This window comes from Conger conger, chromosome 11 (genome assembly GCF_963514075.1).
Source record: "Conger conger chromosome 11, fConCon1.1, whole genome shotgun sequence".
In the NCBI taxonomy this organism is placed as follows: Eukaryota; Metazoa; Chordata; class Actinopteri; order Anguilliformes; family Congridae; genus Conger; species Conger conger.
Window position 1 is genome coordinate 11,399,228 of NC_083770.1, and position 18,191 is coordinate 11,417,418.

Below are 18,191 nucleotides of genomic sequence, written 5' to 3' on the forward strand. Positions count from 1 at the left end.
GCATGTGTATGAGAGTCTGAGGCAATGTGCTTATCGCACTGTGTGTGTGTGCATGTGTTTATCAGTGCCGAGTGTGTGTACAGCGGTGTTGTGTGGATCAGTGATTGCAGCAGGCAGTGCTTAACGCATATCGCAAACCCTCCCCTCCCAAAATTGGCACCGTTTTTCTCCCCCTATGAGGTCCTGTAAGGATACCTCGGAATGTAGCATCCAAATTCACAAACTTGGCAACTATGAAGGGTTTTCCTTCCTCTCTCCGACAATCTGATGTGATGCGCGTCTCTTTCTCTCCTGACTATTTACTGCTTTCTCTCTCTCTCACGGTCTCTCTCTCTTCACACTCTCTCTTTCCTTCTCTCACAGTCTCTCACACTCTCTCTTTCCCTCTCTCACAGTCTCTCACACTCTCTCTCTCACTCTCTCTCACTCTCTCACTCTCTCACTCTCTCTCACTCTCTCTCACTCTCTCTCGCTCTCTCTCGCTCTCTCTCGCTCTCTCTCGCTCTCTCTTTCCTTCTCTCACAGTCCCCCTCTCACACACACTCTCTTTCTCCTCACACTCTCTCTCACACTCTCTCTTGCTCTCTCTCCATGAAAGCATCGCAGCCTGCTTTTTTTTTTCTAAAAGCAGGCCCGCATAAATGTTTCAGCGGTAATTGCCTGAAAGGCAATGCAGCAGTCTCTGTTGGGTGTTATTAGGTGTTAATTAATTTAGAGTTTTTTGAAACCGTTCGCATTAAAAGCCTATCAGAGCACAGATGGAGTTACTGCGGGCAATATCGCTTGCTATGAACATTCATTTATAATTCAATGTCCTTAAAAAGTCACCCCCCACGTTGCCTACATTTTCATGAGAGTGTTTTTTTTTTTTTTTAAAGAGCACACCAACTGTACAAAATGGAGGACAGGAATTGATGCGGAACTGCTCAGCAGAGCGGGGTGCTGTGACACGGGCAGTGCTGGTCACTGCACCTCAGTCACACACTGAGTTTAACCAATCCTGACTTGGAGAGCAAAGTATGATTTGATTGGGTCAGTCAGGTGATGACGGCATGTAGTAGCCCTCCGGTTGTTGACATGGAGTATTGTAGTGCAAGGGTTTGAGAAACAATTTTCTTGCGAGAGACTAATCCCTGATGAACTGCATGAGGCTCAGGCATCCATTTTAGACCACTTCTCTTTCCAGTGAGCATTTTTGTGGTGAAAATCCGCTGAAATGCCATCTAGGCGTTGAGGTGTAAACCCGACCACATTTCATTGGAAAGTGAAAATTATAGCCAGGCTATATTCGGGTAAAACCTGAGCTATACTGTGGTTATCCTACTCTGTTTATGTCAAACATCTTTCAACTTAGATTTCCACCCCTCTAGACGTCTAGATGCTGGCTTTCGCTAATTGGGTTATTTGTTTTTTCCTCCGAATTGCTATAATCTTGACTTTTCTCCTCTCGAAGTCTTCGCCGTGTCTGAATCCTCTTTTAATTCTCCGTCTTTATCTCCAGATTGAACGCTGAAATCCTCTGTCCAAACGCCCATGGAGAGCGGCTGGGATAATTAACGGGGAGCTCGCCCACAATTGGAGATCGACAGACCCTGCTATCGGCCGCTGTCATGGTTACGGATTGGAGCCTGAGATTTTAACTGCATTTCTGTCCACCGGGTTCCCAGCTGGGAGATAAAGGACATGAAACGGGGGATCTGGGTAATATCCCTGCTGGAAAAAACAGCCCAAGCTAGGTTTTGAAGCAGCTGGTGTGACCACTTCCAACCGGCTCCCAGGACTAGCTGGTTGACGAGCTCATACCCAGCTAGACCAGCTTTACGATCAGCTTGGCCATGCTGGTTGGCCAACTCATACCCAGCTAGACTAGCTTATGACCAGCTGGACCAGCTCAATTTTCAAGTTGGTCAAGCTGGCATAGCTAGATTTTACAGCAGGGACGGGTTCCTTCTGTAACACTGAGGGTCTCGTTGTGGGATCTAGCAAGAAGACAGGCACAGATCTGACATACAGAGCATATACTCAACTCAACATTCTTAACTCGAAAGCATATACTCAATCCAAGCCAGATATGAAGCGGCTTTGGTTGAGAAAATTGAGAAAGTTGAGAAAATATAGTTATTAATAGGGGCTCAAAACAATAGTATATCAGTCATTTTGACTGGTTGAAAAGGTATTTCAATGGTTGATTTTACGGTAGTTATGCTTGAGTGCCATATGGCAGATTTGGGACTGAAAGAGTTAAAAGCAAATTTTACAAGCAGAGATTTTGCATCACAATGTTCCCATTATCTTCTGAAAATTCAATAGGTGGCGATGCGTGTTCTGTGCCGTGACATCACAGCGGAAATTTCCAGAAGCACCTGTATGGACCTTGGCAGCTGAGCCCCGGCTGGTTCTGGGGAATCTGTGGATTCATCTCAGAACACTGAACTGCCAGCCGGCGAAGCTCTTCGATGTCAGGGACTGCTCTCACCATCAGAGGGTGGCGGAAATGGTCCTGCTGTTTTAACTGAACAGAAAACTCCTTTTTGAACACAGTGGTAGTGTATTAAAAGCTATTCCGGTCAGAGTTTTTTGGTCCACCCATGCAGTGTTCAAGGGCATGTTCAAGTGCAGCAGCCAAACAGCAATTCCGCTTCACAACACCACCAGAAAAATCAGCCTCTGCAATTCGATGTTGAAAAATGTTAGTAAAAAAAAAGTTGCTGGGATTTTGTTGTGCAGGAACAGTGGATGTGATTCAAACGTCATCACCGTGGAAACGACATCAGTCACGGAACTCAACTGTACGTGTCACTAGGTGACCCCCGCCAGCCCTCCCCACCTCAAAATCTTTAGCCTTGTTTGAAAAACACAGGCAGCCCATCTTTTATTAATGAAGTTGCTGTGCAAATGACCAAATCAGTCCCCTGCCAAGAACATAAGACTTCCCTCTGTGCCGTGCGTCATTACGCACAACACAACCCAACATTACATTCAAGCTGACCTTTTCCCACATAATTCATAATTCTGCCAACAAGACAGTCAAATTACATATCTACTGTGGAGAGTTTCTGCTTTAGTGCAGTGTGTGACTGTGTACAGCATATCTATAGGGTAGTGTGACTGTGTACAGCATATCTATAGGGTAGTGTGACTGTGTACAGCATATCTATAGGGTAGTGTGACTGTGTACAGCATATCTATAGGGTAGTGTGACTGTGTACAGTTTGGACACACCCCAGCCTCTCAGTGTTCTACTGCCCCCTGTCTCTCAGTGTTCTACTGCCCCCAGGCTCTCAAGGTTCTACTGCCCCGAGGCTATCAATGTTCTACTGCCCCCAGTCTCTCAGCATTCTACTGACCCCTGTCTTTTAGTATTCTACCACCCCCTCTCAGTGTTCTACTGCCCCCAGTCTCTCAGTGTCCTACTGCCCCCAGTCTCTCAGTGTTCTACTGCCCCCAGTCTCTCAGCGTTCTACTGCCCCCTGTCTCTTAGTATTCTACTGCCCCCTGTCTCTCAGTGTTCTACTGCCCCCTGTCTCTCAGTGTTCTACTGCCCCCAGTCTCTCAGTGTTCTACTGCCCCATCTCTCAGTGTTCTACTGCCCCCAGTCTCTCAGTGTCCTACTGCCCCCAGTCTCTCAGCGTTCTACTGCCCCCTGTCTCTTAGTATTCTACCGCCCCCTGTCTCTCAGTGTTCTACTGCCCCCTGTCTCTCAGTGTTCTACTGCCCCATCTTTCAGTGTTCTACTGCCCCCTGTCTCTCAGGGTTCTACTGCCCCATCTCTCAGTGTTCTACTGCCCCCTGTCTCTCAGTGTTCTACTGCCCCCTGTCTCTCAGTGTTCTACTGCCCCATCTCTCAGTGTTCTACTGCCCCCTTTCTCTCAGTGTTCTACCACCCCCTGTCTCTCAGTGTTCTACTGCCCCCAGTCTCTCAGCGTTCTACTGCCCCCTGTCTCTCAGTGTTCTACTGCCCCCAGTCTCTCAGTGTTCTACTGCCCCCTGTCTCTCAGCGTTCTACTGCCCCCTGTCTCTCAGTGTTCTACTGCCCCCAGTCTCTCAGTGTTCTACTGCCCCCTGTCTTTTAGTATTCTACCGCCCCCTGTCTCTCAGTGTTCTACTGCCCCCTGTCTCTCAGTGTTCTACTGCCCCCTGTCTCTCAGTGTTCTACTGCCCCATCTCTCAGTGTTCTACTGCCGCCTGTCTCTCAGTGTTCTACTGCCCCCTGTCTCTCAGTGTTCTACTGCCCCCTGTCTCTCAGGGTTCTACTGCCCCATCTCTCAGTGTTCTACTGCCCCCTGTCTCTCAGTGTTCTACTGCCCCCTGTCTCTCAGTGTTCTACTGCCCCATCTTTCAGTGTTCTACTGCCCCCTGTCTCTCAGGGTTCTACTGCCCCATCTCTCAGTGTTCTACTGCCCCCTGTCTCTCAGTGTTCTACTGCCCCCTGTCTCTCAGTGTTCTACTGCCCCATCTCTCAGTGTTCTACTGCCCCCTTTCTCTCAGTGTTCTACCACCCCCTGTCTCTCAGTGTTCTACTGCCCCCAGTCTCTCAGCGTTCTACTGCCCCCTGTCTCTCAGTGTTCTACTGCCCCCAGTCTCTCAGTGTTCTACTGCCCCCTGTCTCTCAGCGTTCTACTGCCCCCTGTCTCTCAGTGTTCTACTGCCCCCAGTCTCTCAGTGTTCTACTGCCCCCTGTCTTTTAGTATTCTACCGCCCCCTGTCTCTCAGTGTTCTACTGCCCCCTGTCTCTCAGTGTTCTACTGCCCCCTGTCTCTCAGTGTTCTACTGCCCCATCTCTCAGTGTTCTACTGCCCCCTGTCTCTCAGTGTTCTACTGCCCCCTGTCTCTCAGGGTTCTACTGCCCCATCTCTCAGTGTTCTACTGCCCCCTGTCTCTCAGTGTTCTACTGCCCCCTGTCTCTCAGTGTTCTACTGCCCCATCTCTCAGTGTTCTACTGCCCCCTTTCTCTCAGTGTTCTACCACCCCCTGTCTCTCAGTGTTCTACTGCCCCCAGTCTCTCAGCGTTCTACTGCCCCCTGTCTCTCAGTGTTCTACTGCCCCCAGTCTCTCAGTGTTCTACTGCCCCCTGTCTCTCAGCGTTCTACTGCCCCCTGTCTCTCAGTGTTCTACTGCCCCCAGTCTCTCAGTGTTCTACTGCCCCCTGTCTTTTAGTATTCTACCGCCCCCTGTCTCTCAGGGTTCTACTGCCCCCTGTCTCTCAGTGTTCTACTGCCCCCTGTCTCTCAGTGTTCTACTGCCCCCAGTCTCTCAGTGTCTGGGTCCAGAGGAGCCATTTTCTCTGTCTTTGTTTGTCAGGCTGAGAGACTCATTTCCCAGAGCAGGTCTGTGCGGCTGTGCACTGGGTTGACACCGCTGAGACAGTGTGGGGAGGGCTTCTGCATTGAGCCGCCTGGGCTGACCTCCCTCTATCACATCCATCCCGAGGCTCAGACTGACCAGACAGCGAGTCAAAGAGTGGCTGATTATTTATTTAACCAGGCAAGTTACGGGGAATACATACTCCTTTCACATTTTGAGCCTCTCTGCTTGGAGGTTTCTTTATTTCTCTTCTGGAACTGATCCAGCTCAGGGAGCTTTAAGCATCTCTCCAGCTCTCTCTCTCCCTCTCTCTCTCACTCTCCCCCTCCATCTGTCTCTCTCTCTCCCTCTCCTTCTCTCCCTCCATCTTATCTGCTGACGTGTGTGCATTTGCTTTCGTTACCATAGGCAACGTGAGCAGGAAGAGATGTGGAGGTAAAAAGACTTCTACACACATGCATGCACACACACGCACACACTCACACATGCACACAGACACCCAAACGCACAGACGCACACACACGCACTCACAGAGACACAGACACACACACAAACACACGCACGGCCTGGAACCTCAGCTCCTGCTGATTCTGTTTAAGCATTTTAGCAGAATGACACATTTGCATTGATCCAGAATGTGGTAAATATTAACCCTGGAATGTTAATATTTACACACGCAGTAGCATGCCAGAGACAGCGCTAACGCCATCTCAACTGTAAAAGAAAATCTACCAGGCACTGTTCCTCCCTCGTCTCATGCCTTCATGCAAATGACTTCAGTTATGTTTATTAGAATCTGCACAATTCACATTTAATTATGTGAAAGCACAGCTGTCACCTCAGAGATATGAAAAATGGCCAATATGAATTAGAATTAGGAGTTGGCCTGGAACCAGGCTGGCTCATTATACTCCTTTCCTCAAACTATAATTCTTTAATGCAAAACAGGCGGAGCACAAAGGCAAAGGTCTCATATGAATAAACAAACCAGAAGTCTAGGGGTTAACTCTCATTATATCTGACCCTGGTAATCACATAAAAACCTTTGAACAGGGTCAGGGCCTTTTTTATACTAAAGATGTTGGGCATCCCCCCCCCGCCGACTCGCCTCACTGACCTCCCCAGGCACACAGAATTAAAAACGTAATAAATTCCCCGTCACAACCAGAGACGTCTCTAACCCGCTCTTTCACTTTCGCTCCAGACGTCAAGGACCGTGAAGATAAGACTAATGCACGGGAGTCTACGGTAACGTCGCGGTAACCGTATCGCTGAGCGTCCTCCGAGACGCACTGCACTCCAAACGATTACAGCTCCTCGGTGGATTTCATCAGACATTAGTGCCGGGAATCTTTCCAGTTCATTTAACAGAAAGCCACAGCGGCGTCCCGACTCTGCCTCTGTGTGCACAGGCCTCTGTCTCCCTCTGGTGGAGAATGTGTGCATCGCTTAAATGAACAGCTCTTCGTCAAAGTAAGTACACTAAGTGAGCACTTTATTAGAGATTTATTTAACTTATTTTTTAGACTGCTGCTGCTGTAGCCTATTCACTTAAGAGTTATGACGCGTTGTGTGTTCAGAGATGCTCTTCTGCATACCATTGTTGTAGTGTGTGGTTATTTGCATTACTTCCTGTCAGCTTTGACCAGTCTGGCTATTCTCCACTGACCTTTCTATGTTTATTTACCAGGGGCAGTGAACATTAACAACATGTTAGCTTCCACATCAATGTAAATGTGTCAGAGTTAGCTAATGAGCTCTTTATCATCTGTAGTCCCTGGGCAGGTTGTTACAAATTAGTGGCCTAATGTTATCAATACAATGCTTCAGCAAGCAGTCCAATTCAACACAACACAATACAATACAATAAAATACAATACAACACATGAATACATTACAAAAGTACCAGATATACAATGAGAGTATGTAGAGGCAGTGCCAGAGATGAGTACAACTGTTCATGATTGCAAGTTTGGTTTGCTTTAAGCCATCAATTAAGTTTATGCTTCAAGGTTTGGTAATTAGTGCTCTCTGTTTGCCCAAACTTGCTACATCTGTATTGTGCGACACAGTCCCCTCTGCTAGTGGTCCTTGTTGCCCTACCGCTGCTGTCCTTCTGCGTTACGAACTGACTGACAATGGGAGAGGGGCACACCCATGTAAAAGCTTAAAGATGAGGCAAGCATCTGCAAAATGTTTAAAACTATCAAAATGAAATGCATTGTACTTTTCTTCTGTATGGCAATGGTGATAGCTATTGGCCTTTCGGGTCAAGTGTTTTGAGAGTCGGTTTGTCAAGGGACTTAATTGGTTTCAGAGTTGTCGTGCTTGCTTGTGACCAGCTTGTAAAACAGTATGCTATTTGTGAGAAGACCATTGCATGCATGAAGAGGTTAGCTGCCTCTGTTGCTAGGTATGGTCTTGTATGTCTAAAGCACAGGTGTCAAAATCCAGTCCTGGAGGGTCGTAGTGTCTGCTGGTTTTTGGTGTGTTCTGGGTTCATTCAAGTCATTGAATGGTTAAAGTATCCACATGCCTTGTTCTCAAGGCCTTAATTGGCCTTAATTGGCAGCTGATTGAAAGGAAACCACAAAAACCTGCAGACACTGCGGCCCCCTGGGGATTCAGTTTGACACCCCTGGTCTAAAGTTAGCCAGGTTAAATTTGATAGCATTGGCCAGCTTTTTAACATGCTTTCTAAAAGGCAGATTTGAATGTAAAATGATTCCAAGGAATTTAAAATCCAACACCACCTTGAGTTTTTCTCCTTTAACAAAAACATCAGGTTGTGGAGTCTCTGTGGGCGTGAAAATCTCAGAGATCAGCAGTTTCTGAGTTACTCAAACCAACTGGCACCAACAATCATTCCACAGTCAAAGTGACTTAGATCACATTATTTCCCCATTCTGATGGTTGATGTGCACATTAACTGAAGCTCCTGACTCATATCTACATGATTGTATGCATTGCACTGCTTCGATTGACTGATTAGATAATCGCACGCATCAGTAGGTGTGCAGGTGTTCCTAATAAAGCCCTCAGCGAGTGTACAGCTCCAGTACAGAGGTGCTGAAATGCAACAAATTCCACATTCTGTCTGAGATATGTTAGAATGTATTGCGTAAGAACATACACACACACACACATACACACACACACACACACACACACACACACACACACCCCATGATCAGGGCAATATACCCAAAAGGTATTTATCACAAAAATTTTGCCTACTAATAACCACACTACTTGTGATAATTGTTGTGTGCAAATCAAAATTAGAAGAATTGTTTTTTTAAAAGCAAGAAGCCAAAGGAAATATCAGGAATTGCAGTACATTTTCTGACCAGCAGAGGTAGTAGTTCAGCTCCAGATGCAGGTACTAAAGCCCCCATTCCTCTGAAATACTGTCAGTTCTCCCTCCCTCCATCATTCAATTCCTCCCTCTCTTCCCTCCATCCATCCCTCCCTCATTTCACTAATCTGAAGTACTTGACCAAGTGAGAGCTTTCACCTCTGCCTGCTCTGTGTATCAGCTGAGAGAAGCCAGGGATGACATGACCACAGTTCTGGAGCAGCCGAGATCTCAGGTGCTGTAAATGCTATTAAAATCAGGTAGAAGGCCTTACCTTTATACACATGCACTGCACACCTTGTACTATACACACACACACACACACACACACACACACCTTCTACCCCACACACAAACACACACACACACACCTTCTACTACACACACACAAGCACATACACCTTTTACTACACACACACACACACACCTTCTACCAAACACACACAAACACACACACACACACACCTTCTACCAAACACACACAAACACACACACACACACACCTTCTACCACGCACACAAACACACACACACTGCACACCTTCTACCACGCACACAAACACACACACACTGCACACCTTCTACCACGCACACAAACACACACACACACCTTCTACCACACACAAACATACACACACACAAACACCTTCTACCACACACACAAACTCACACACACACAGCACACCTTCTACCACACCAAACACACACACACATATATCCCCACATAGCACACTCAAACACTCATAATCCCCATAATCTCCAAAAAATGGCAGCTGCACTAGCAATGAGCCTTATCGTAATTTAAATGTGCTCAGGATTTAAAAGCAGTCACTAAATGTAAATGAATAAATGCACTGTTGACAACGCTAAAGGCTTATAAAAGGGAAACAGTGGGTTAGATTCCACTGAGGCTAAAATGGTTTCTTTTCAGAGACAAATGATTTGCAGTAATTCTGGTGAATAATCCAGTGCCACGCCTCAGCTCAGAGTGACAAACAGCACTCCATCAGCAGGTCTAGCTGATGTTCTCATAAGCACATAACCGCACACCAACCAGTGTTTACACATTACTATTACACATGCATATATGTCATTTTGCTTCCTGAGTAGATGCAGCAGACATTTAGTTTGGTTGCGGTAATAAACTCGGGATTTAACTTGGAAGAACAGTTTTGTTATCCCTGTATGAACATGAAATGGTGCGGTTGCTAAAATGGTAGCTGATACAAAGTAGAAATAGGTGACACATGGAACCTGTTTTTGGCAAAGCCAGGGACTGCTGTGTAATAATCTTGAAAACACCAGTTGTAGTGCTTTTTCGTACCAGCAGAGGGCAGGAGAGACCTGTTAGTTCTACACTGGTCAGAGCGGATGACTAACATCCGAATCCCACTCTTTTTATTAGGAATCCCTTAGCTTGTGATTCATAGGCTGCCCACGTCAAGTGATTGTCAAAGACAATGAACTCATCCCAGATCTCGTTCCTGCCCGGTACAACATTTCCCAGCAGGCTCAGTGGGAAGGGTCAAAGGTCACAAGAGTATATACTGGGGTGAGAGACATTTATCTTACAGATGGTTGCTACAGTTGTTATGGTTGTTTTAATTTGTAATTCATATTCTAGATTGTGAATTAGACTCCATGATACACTGGATTACAATGTTTAAATTGCATTTAAAGGAAAGGATCGGAGAGAGTGGGGATTTCAGGGGTAAGAACCCTGCTGAAACAATAGCTCAAGCTAGGTTTTGAAACAGCTGGTAGCTGGTTGAATAGTTCAGACCAGCTCACAGCTCAACAATGTTTAGCTGGTTGACCAGTTGAGACCAGCTTCAAGCTTGACATGGTTTGACCAGCTAAAGCTATGTTTTGAAACAGCTATGTTTCAGACAAGCTATTAGCACTAGCTGGTTGACCAGTTCAAACCCAGCTAGACCAGCTTCATGACCAGCTTGGCCATGCTGCCTGACCAATTCATACCCAGCTATGGTAAATGGTTGGCATTTATATAGCGCCTTCATCCAAAGTGCTGTACAATTGATGCTATTTGAATTTGTATTTTAGTCAGAGTCACTGAGAGGGTTAACATAGAAATGAGGTCACGGGACCATCACAGGGAATCAGACCCCGGTCATGCAGGGAAACTCATATACAGGCTAAAAATGCGCCCTGATTTGTATACTGGCCAACCGCTCCCCCCCCCAAACGCTTGTGTTTCTGATATTGTTACCACCGAAAATGAAAACTTGGAAAAAAAATTAATGTATTCATTTGATAAGATCATTTTTCATCATTTCCAGGTTTAATCAAACACCAGACAGTTTAATTTCCAAAGGACAAATTACATAATACATAATACTGATCCATTGCACTAATGCGGGGAAAATGAATAGGCAATTAGCTAGTTACTGTGCGCCTCTTATTTAGCAATATGGCTCTGCTGGTCCCGCTGTCGATACTGAACCGCATGTTGTGGTGTTAATCTCCACGCTCCCGCCCCAGCAGACAGCACCTTTCACAGCGGGCGTGGATGAGCAACGGCAGCAATAAAACCGCGCGGAATAAAAGCGCGTAAACAGGAGCGCGGGGGGGACAAAAAAACAAAACACGTAATTTACCGTCAGAGCCCCCTCAAGCGTTCACCGCCAGATCCATCCCCACGGCAACAGCGGAAGAACCCGGATTCGTCATCCAGCTCGACAGGGCTTTCCTCGACAACCCCCCCCCCCCCCACCCACCTGCCTCACGACACAGCCAGACTGGAGTTTCTTTCCTTTTCTTTTTTTCGAAGAAATAAAAATAGTCTTGTCTTTACCTGAGGGGTGAGTCACAGTGTGAAGGGGGGGAGGTGGGTGAGAGGGTGGGGGGGGGGGATACGGAGAGACAGATGGAAACGGAGACTGAGATAGACGGAGTGAGAGAGAGAGAGAGAAGGAGAGAGACAGATGGAGAAAGAGAGGGAGTGAAGGGTCAGGGAGGTAGAGGCCGGCTCGAATGGGCACACACAGAGATGAACAACAGGAGCGTGAAAGGGAGGGGGGGGCGTGGTAGCTGGCTTTGGAGACTGCTGAAAATGAAGGAAGGGGTGGAGGTAGGAACGGGGGGAGGGGGTGCTAGTGGCGTTAAACGTATCAGGTAACACGCTATCAGCACGGGACTGCGCGGCATCATGGCCTGTAAGAGGGAGGGGCCGTTAAGTCTATTCCCATTAGGAAGTGCCTCTCAGACAGGCTAATTGCTCGTCGATGGCCGCTCGTTAAGGAGGCCGGCGATACTCAGAGAAACGGATCGTATCTGAGCGGGACAGGCGATACGCCCACCCACGTCAGTCAGCTCGCTAATTAGAGCAGTGGCCCATTCCTGAGACACAAATGAATTCAGAGCGCTTTCTGCAGGCCGCACTCTCAGAGATAAAGGCACGACAGGTCCGAATGCGTGTCGCCGGGGCGGTTCCTCATACACTGCATGGAATTGCAGCACTGCATTGGGTGAGTGAATCTTATGGGCGAATGGCACACCCGTCCTTACGGAGGGTCACGTGATTGAGACGCGGGCGTTATTTCACAAAATGGCCGCCCCACTTCCGCGGCTGACCTCAACAGAGCAGTGCTAAGACCCCTTTTCTGTTGCATTAGGAGGGGGAAGAGGATGGGGAAGAGGAGAAATCCCCCTACGGGCTCTGAGAAGGGGTGGGGGGGGTGATTGCGGGCGGGGCAGAGGCAGGGCACTCTGACAGATCACCGTGGTTACGCTCGACTCGCACCTGTCGGGGATGATGGAGCAGTGCGCGGCGCGCGGAAGCGGGTTGCAGCGATGACTCAGCGAGCCCTCCACCCCCGCCGTGTGTGTGTGTGCGTGTGTGTGTGTGTGTGTGTGTGTGTGTGTGCGTGTGCATGTGTGTGTGCGTGCGTGTTTGTGTGTGTGTGTGTGTGTGCATGCGTGCGTGACAGATTGTGGCATCTCTCGGAGTTTCCTTATCCATTCATCAGATCATCTTCCATTACACACACACACACACACACACAGTGTAATGAAGACTCGGAAGGCATATCACTAAACCGGCTCATTTTTCACTTCCAATCGGCCCCAACCACAACACTGATAAAGGGCAATACGGTGGTAATTTACCCTGGTAATGCGCCAAACTCAAAGTAACCGATTGCTTTCACGAGATTGCGGTTTCCGAATGGGGGCATCAGGAGAGATCATAATCCTCACAGAAACATTGAACCATTTCTTTAAAACTGCATCTCTAGTGGTGCGAGAGATATATCTGTATAAAACATTGAGAGATATATAAGAACTGGAGACAGCTTCTGCTTATGGGTCCCATGCATTCCTATGGGAGCTGCTCAGTGGTGCATGAAGCCAATTCATGGAGGCGGCCATGTCTGACTGCGGGGCTCTTTTGGCACCAGAGCGTGTGTACTGGGTACCTAACCATAAAGGGATGGACAGGAATTAAAAGTATCTTGTATCTGCTACTGTGTGAAAAATACAGCCCCTGGAGAGCAATTACTTAAGAGTAAAGAGATTTTAAAAGCACTGTCTAAAACATTATAATTTTACCTGGGTAAATTCATTGCTTTGAATCAACTTCAAAGGGGAAATGTGCTTCCCGTCACCAGAGGCTCAATAAACCGCAATACCTCTGGTAACTACGGGACTTTGCAAACTTCTGGGGAAATGTCAACCCCCTAGACCCCTGGAATAAGCACAAGCACCCTAGACCAGGTGCCCTGGAGAGCCACAGGGTGTGCTGGGGTCCTCAACCCTGGTCCAGGTCTTCAGAACCCTGGATCTCTTTGTTACTGAGATTTCCCTTGATGAGCTGAGGGAGCGTATTACATAAGGGCAGCATCAGCGTTTACCCCATTATCGCTCCTGGCGACCTTAAAGAGACCCGCAGTTGCTAAGGCCCAAGGGGAACACCTGCTCTGTTGCTAAGGTGACAGAGATGAGTGAAAGGTTAAAGAGTAACTCAGTTTGGGAGGTGAGCATGTCCATGTTTAGCCCTCATTCAGACAGTCCTACTCCGTAGTAGTCCTACTCATTGTGCCACTAAAACAGTCACATGCATGTTTATGTACTGGACTTTTCAATGTCCATACATTGAAAAGTATTAAAGTATGTACTGCACCTCAATCACTCAACAGCTATTACACTATTACATTACATTTACATTAAAGGCATTCAGCAGATGAAGTACAGCACAAAGTTCATAAGTAGGTACAAAGGTGGTGAGAACTGAAGAGGGAAGTAAAGTTTCAAGAGCCAGAAGTGACCACACACACAAAAAACAGGAACACTGTAATTCAGTAGAAGAACCATATCTAGTTAACCCTTTCCTTTTTTGCTTCCTAGAAGGCAATTTCCCCACATTTTGTACTAGTCCTATAAATGTCATATCTCATTTACTGCACACAAGCTTGAAGAATTAAATTAAAGAAGAGGCTTGTATAAAGCATGCCCAAAGTGCCCAAAAAGCTGTCCAAAAAGGATCACTCACCCTCATGCTTTCTAACCAACTTGCATCACATTTTAAATGGAACTTTATTTCAAAATTATGCGAACGCAGCAATATTCCTAAACGAATTTGGGACATAGATGATTCAACCACAAGGGGGAAAAATGGACGGGGTTGGATTGTTCTTTGTTGGGCACAATGGTTCTTTGTCTGGGAGTTCACACTGTATAAACACCAGTACCTACAGAAGTACAAGTCAAAATCAAATCAAGCTATGAGAATTAGAAGCAGTGTCTCTCTGTCTGTTTACTCCACTTTGCATCACAGAGAAATATACTCTTACATTTTAATGAGACTGCTTCCTGCACTGGGGATCTGGCCTGACAGCCGAAGAGAAGCGGAGCATGCTGGGAAATTCCCCTCCGGCCTCTCAAGTGAGCCTTCATTGGTTCCTGGCTGCAAAACATGACACCTTCGATTTATGGTCCCTGGGCTTTAAATCAGCCCTACGACGGCTGTGAGAGCAGAGATGCTAACAGTGTTCTGTCAAACACACTGACCATGACGCAGCATCAACACCAAACACACAGCAGCATCAACACCAAACACACAGCAGCATCAACACTAAACACAACACAATGCAGCATCAACACTACACACAACACAGCATCAACACCAAACACACAGCAGCATCAACACTAAACACACAGCATCAACACTAAACACACAGCAGCAACACTAAACACACAGCAGCATCAACACCAAAAACACCATAGCATCAACACCAAACACACCACAGCATCAACACTAAACACAACACAGCATCAACACCAAACACACTGCAGCACCAACACTAAACACACCTCAGCATCAACAACAAAAACACTGTAGCATCAACATTAAACACAATGTAGCATCAACACCAAACACACTGCAGCATCAACACCAACTATGTTGTAGAACTAGTTGATTGTACTAAGCAGGATCCAATCCCCACTGGAGCAATGTGGGGTTAAGGGCCTTGCTCAAGGGCCCAACAGCTGCACAGATAGTATTGTGGCTACACAACAATTTAGCCACTAGGCTATAGGCTGCCCCACAGCATCAACACCAAACCTGAAACTAGCGTACAGTCACTGCCCTGGGCTGAACTGCAGCTGAAGCAGTTCTGCAATATTGGAGCAGTGAAGCAAGGGAAGCACACAAAAAAATGGCAGCTCCACTGATTTCAGTTTCTCATTTTAAACAAAGACTCATTTATTTAAACAATCCCTTCAGGCTCCGCAAGAGTGAAGCTGAGGGGAGTCTGAATTAGGCTTATTAAATTTTTTAAAGGATTAATAACGTGGATGACAGAGGATATTTCAGTTCTGTCAGCAGAGCAATGGAGTTTAGCAGGAAATGAGCTAATGTTCACACTCATATCATGAAAATATTCGCACCGAGATGTTAAACACTGTAAACTTCCCCTAATGCACACGATTTAACATGAAAAGCAGGCCTTTTAATTTTTTATTCTCCAACATGCCGTACTGAAATTCAAAGCACTTCGGTAAGTCCCTTGAGATAAGAGTATCTGCCAAATTATGCAAAAGTACAAAAGTAAATGTAATGAAGTTGTATTTCAACTTTGTGAAATTAAAAACATAAAAAATTAATCAAAGTAATTATGGTAATTATTCAAAAAAGATTTTGTAAACAGTAAAAGCAGCTCGACCATCAGTCAGATTCACAGAAGAGAGGCTTAAACACCAAGCTGTTTCAGGGAAATTTATTATAATTTTAATATAAGGAATAAAGGTGGTGGCTTCCGTTTCTAAAATGGAGGATTGTGGGATGTGCGTGAGAGGTGCCCGTGAATATTCATCAGCAGGTGTGGCCAGGATCCACAGCCATGACCCAGGCACATGGCGTCACCATGACAACCCAGCCTTCAGAATGTAAACATCTGCCACGGCCCTACGTCTCATTAATATTCACCAGGCAGAGCTCCGATTGGCCGTCCCTCCTGGAGCCTTTTAGTGGGTCGAGTGTCAGTGGTCCGCTCCAGCTTCACATGTGGTTTCCATCAAACAGCTGAGACGGCGTTGCCGGGATACTGCATTACCGCAAGGTTACAGTAACATTGTGAGAAGGTTGTGCTTTAGTTCGATCCTGCCTTGGGGCTTTAAGCATTTCTGATCTGTATTTGACCTAAATGTATTAATTTGTGTAATGGACGTTGTATCAGCTATGTAATAAATGTCTACATGGGGTGTCTAGTAACCCTGGTTTGTACTTTGTGTGGTTTGCCAAGATGGTCCTGTTTTGTAAGAGAGGGTTTGTACAGTATGATAATTTGCTTGATTACTCGGGTAAATAGAGCCTTCAAAAATAAGGAATAAACCGCACACTGCAAGAGAAAATGGCTGTCACAAAATTCAAGTCCAGAATGATCTTAAAAGCGCAAGTACAAAAAAAAATAATGTGTCAGAATTTTAACAATTAAATGATCTGTGAAATCAATTATCCTCATATCTAATGTAATCTAATCCTAATCTTAATGATCTAATAAATTAACTGATATCATCTGATAAATGAGGACACATTTATCATTCACTGTAAAGAAAAGAAGAATTTTTGGCAACTTTGTACATCATTAATTCATGTTAGTACATTCAGTACATTAGTTATTGCCAATTCATATTGGAATGGACAAGTCAGTTAATGTGTTTGTTAATGGTTAACTCATTATAAGCTCATCCTATGGTTTCCTGATGTATAAATATCATGTAAGAAATATGTTAGCAAGTTGTTAACCAATGTCTTCACTAATGAAAATTTAATTTCATGCTTAATTCATGGATCTGTACATCATTAATTCATGTTAACAACTACATAAGTAAATGGCAATTCCTTGAACCTTATTGTAAACTGTGACATTTTAATCTGGTCTAAAATTTGCACACACAGGAACATTAAAGTACATGAGGACAAGAAGAGGCCATTGAGCCTTTCATCTACAGACTGCATCAGGCCCCTCCTCCCCAAACCAGCGCCAGCGAATCAGCAGATGGCCCTCAGCGATGAGGCGGGGTTTCTGTTCTTAAAGTTCACACCTCGCTGCTCGCACTGTACTCCCACCGGGGGAGGGTTCGGCCCTTTAAACCGCAGCCAGAGCCAATCAGAACAGGCGGAAGGACAGCCAGCGTGACAAAAAGATACTGAGCTGTGCACTGAACACTGTATAACCAGGAGAGAGAGGGAGAGAGGGAGAGAGAGGGGGAGAGAGAGGGAGAGGGGGAGAGGTAGAGAGAGGGGGAGAGGGAGAGAGAGGGGGAGAGGGAGAGGAGGAGGAGAGGGAGAGAGAGGGGGAGAGGGAGAGGTAGAGAGAGGGGGAGAGGGAGAGAGAGAGGGAGAGAGAGGGAGAGGGGGAGAGGTAGAGAGAGGGGGAGAGGGAGAGAGAGGGGGAGAGGGAGAGGAGGAGGAGGGAGAGAGAGAGGGAGAGAGAGAGAGAGAGAGGGAGGGGGAGGGAGAGAGGGGGGAGAGGTAGAGAGAGGGGGAGAGGGAGGGGGAGGGAGAGGGGGGAGAGGTAGAGAGAGGGGGAGGGAGAGAGAGAGAGGGAGAGGGAGAGAGAGGGGAGAGGGAGAGAGATGGAGAGAGAGGGGAGGAAAGGGGGAGGGAGAGAGAGAAAGGGAGTGAGAGTAATGGGGGAAGAAAGAAAGATGAGTGAGGGATGGGAGGAGAAGAAATGCAAGAGGAAGGGGGGAGAGAGGGAGAGAGATGGAGGGAGAGGGGAGAAAAGGTAACGGTAATAGGGAGCAGGAGAAAAAGAGCAATGGGAGAAGAAAGAGAAAGATAAAGATTGGGAGTGAAGGGCTGGGAGAGAGAGAGAGAGGAGAGAGAGAGGGGGAGAGAGAGAGAGAGTGAGAGAGAGAGGGGAGAGGGAGTAAGAGCACAGGAGGAGAGAAAGGGTAAGAGCAATGTAATCAGGAAAGAGATTGTGGGAGGCGGAGATGGTGAGAAAAGAAGAGTGTCATCAAGGGAGGGATAGAGGGAGGCGAGAGAGGGATGGGGAGAGAAC

At 46.6% G+C, this 18,191-nt stretch overlaps 1 protein-coding gene across 1 annotated transcript in view; it reads right to left on the reverse strand.

The window, feature by feature from the left end:
• Positions 1 to 18,191, reverse strand: part of pde4d (phosphodiesterase 4D, cAMP-specific) — a 103,829-nt gene that overhangs the window by 75,401 nt on the left and 10,237 nt on the right. The gene's annotated exons all lie outside the window — the stretch shown is intronic.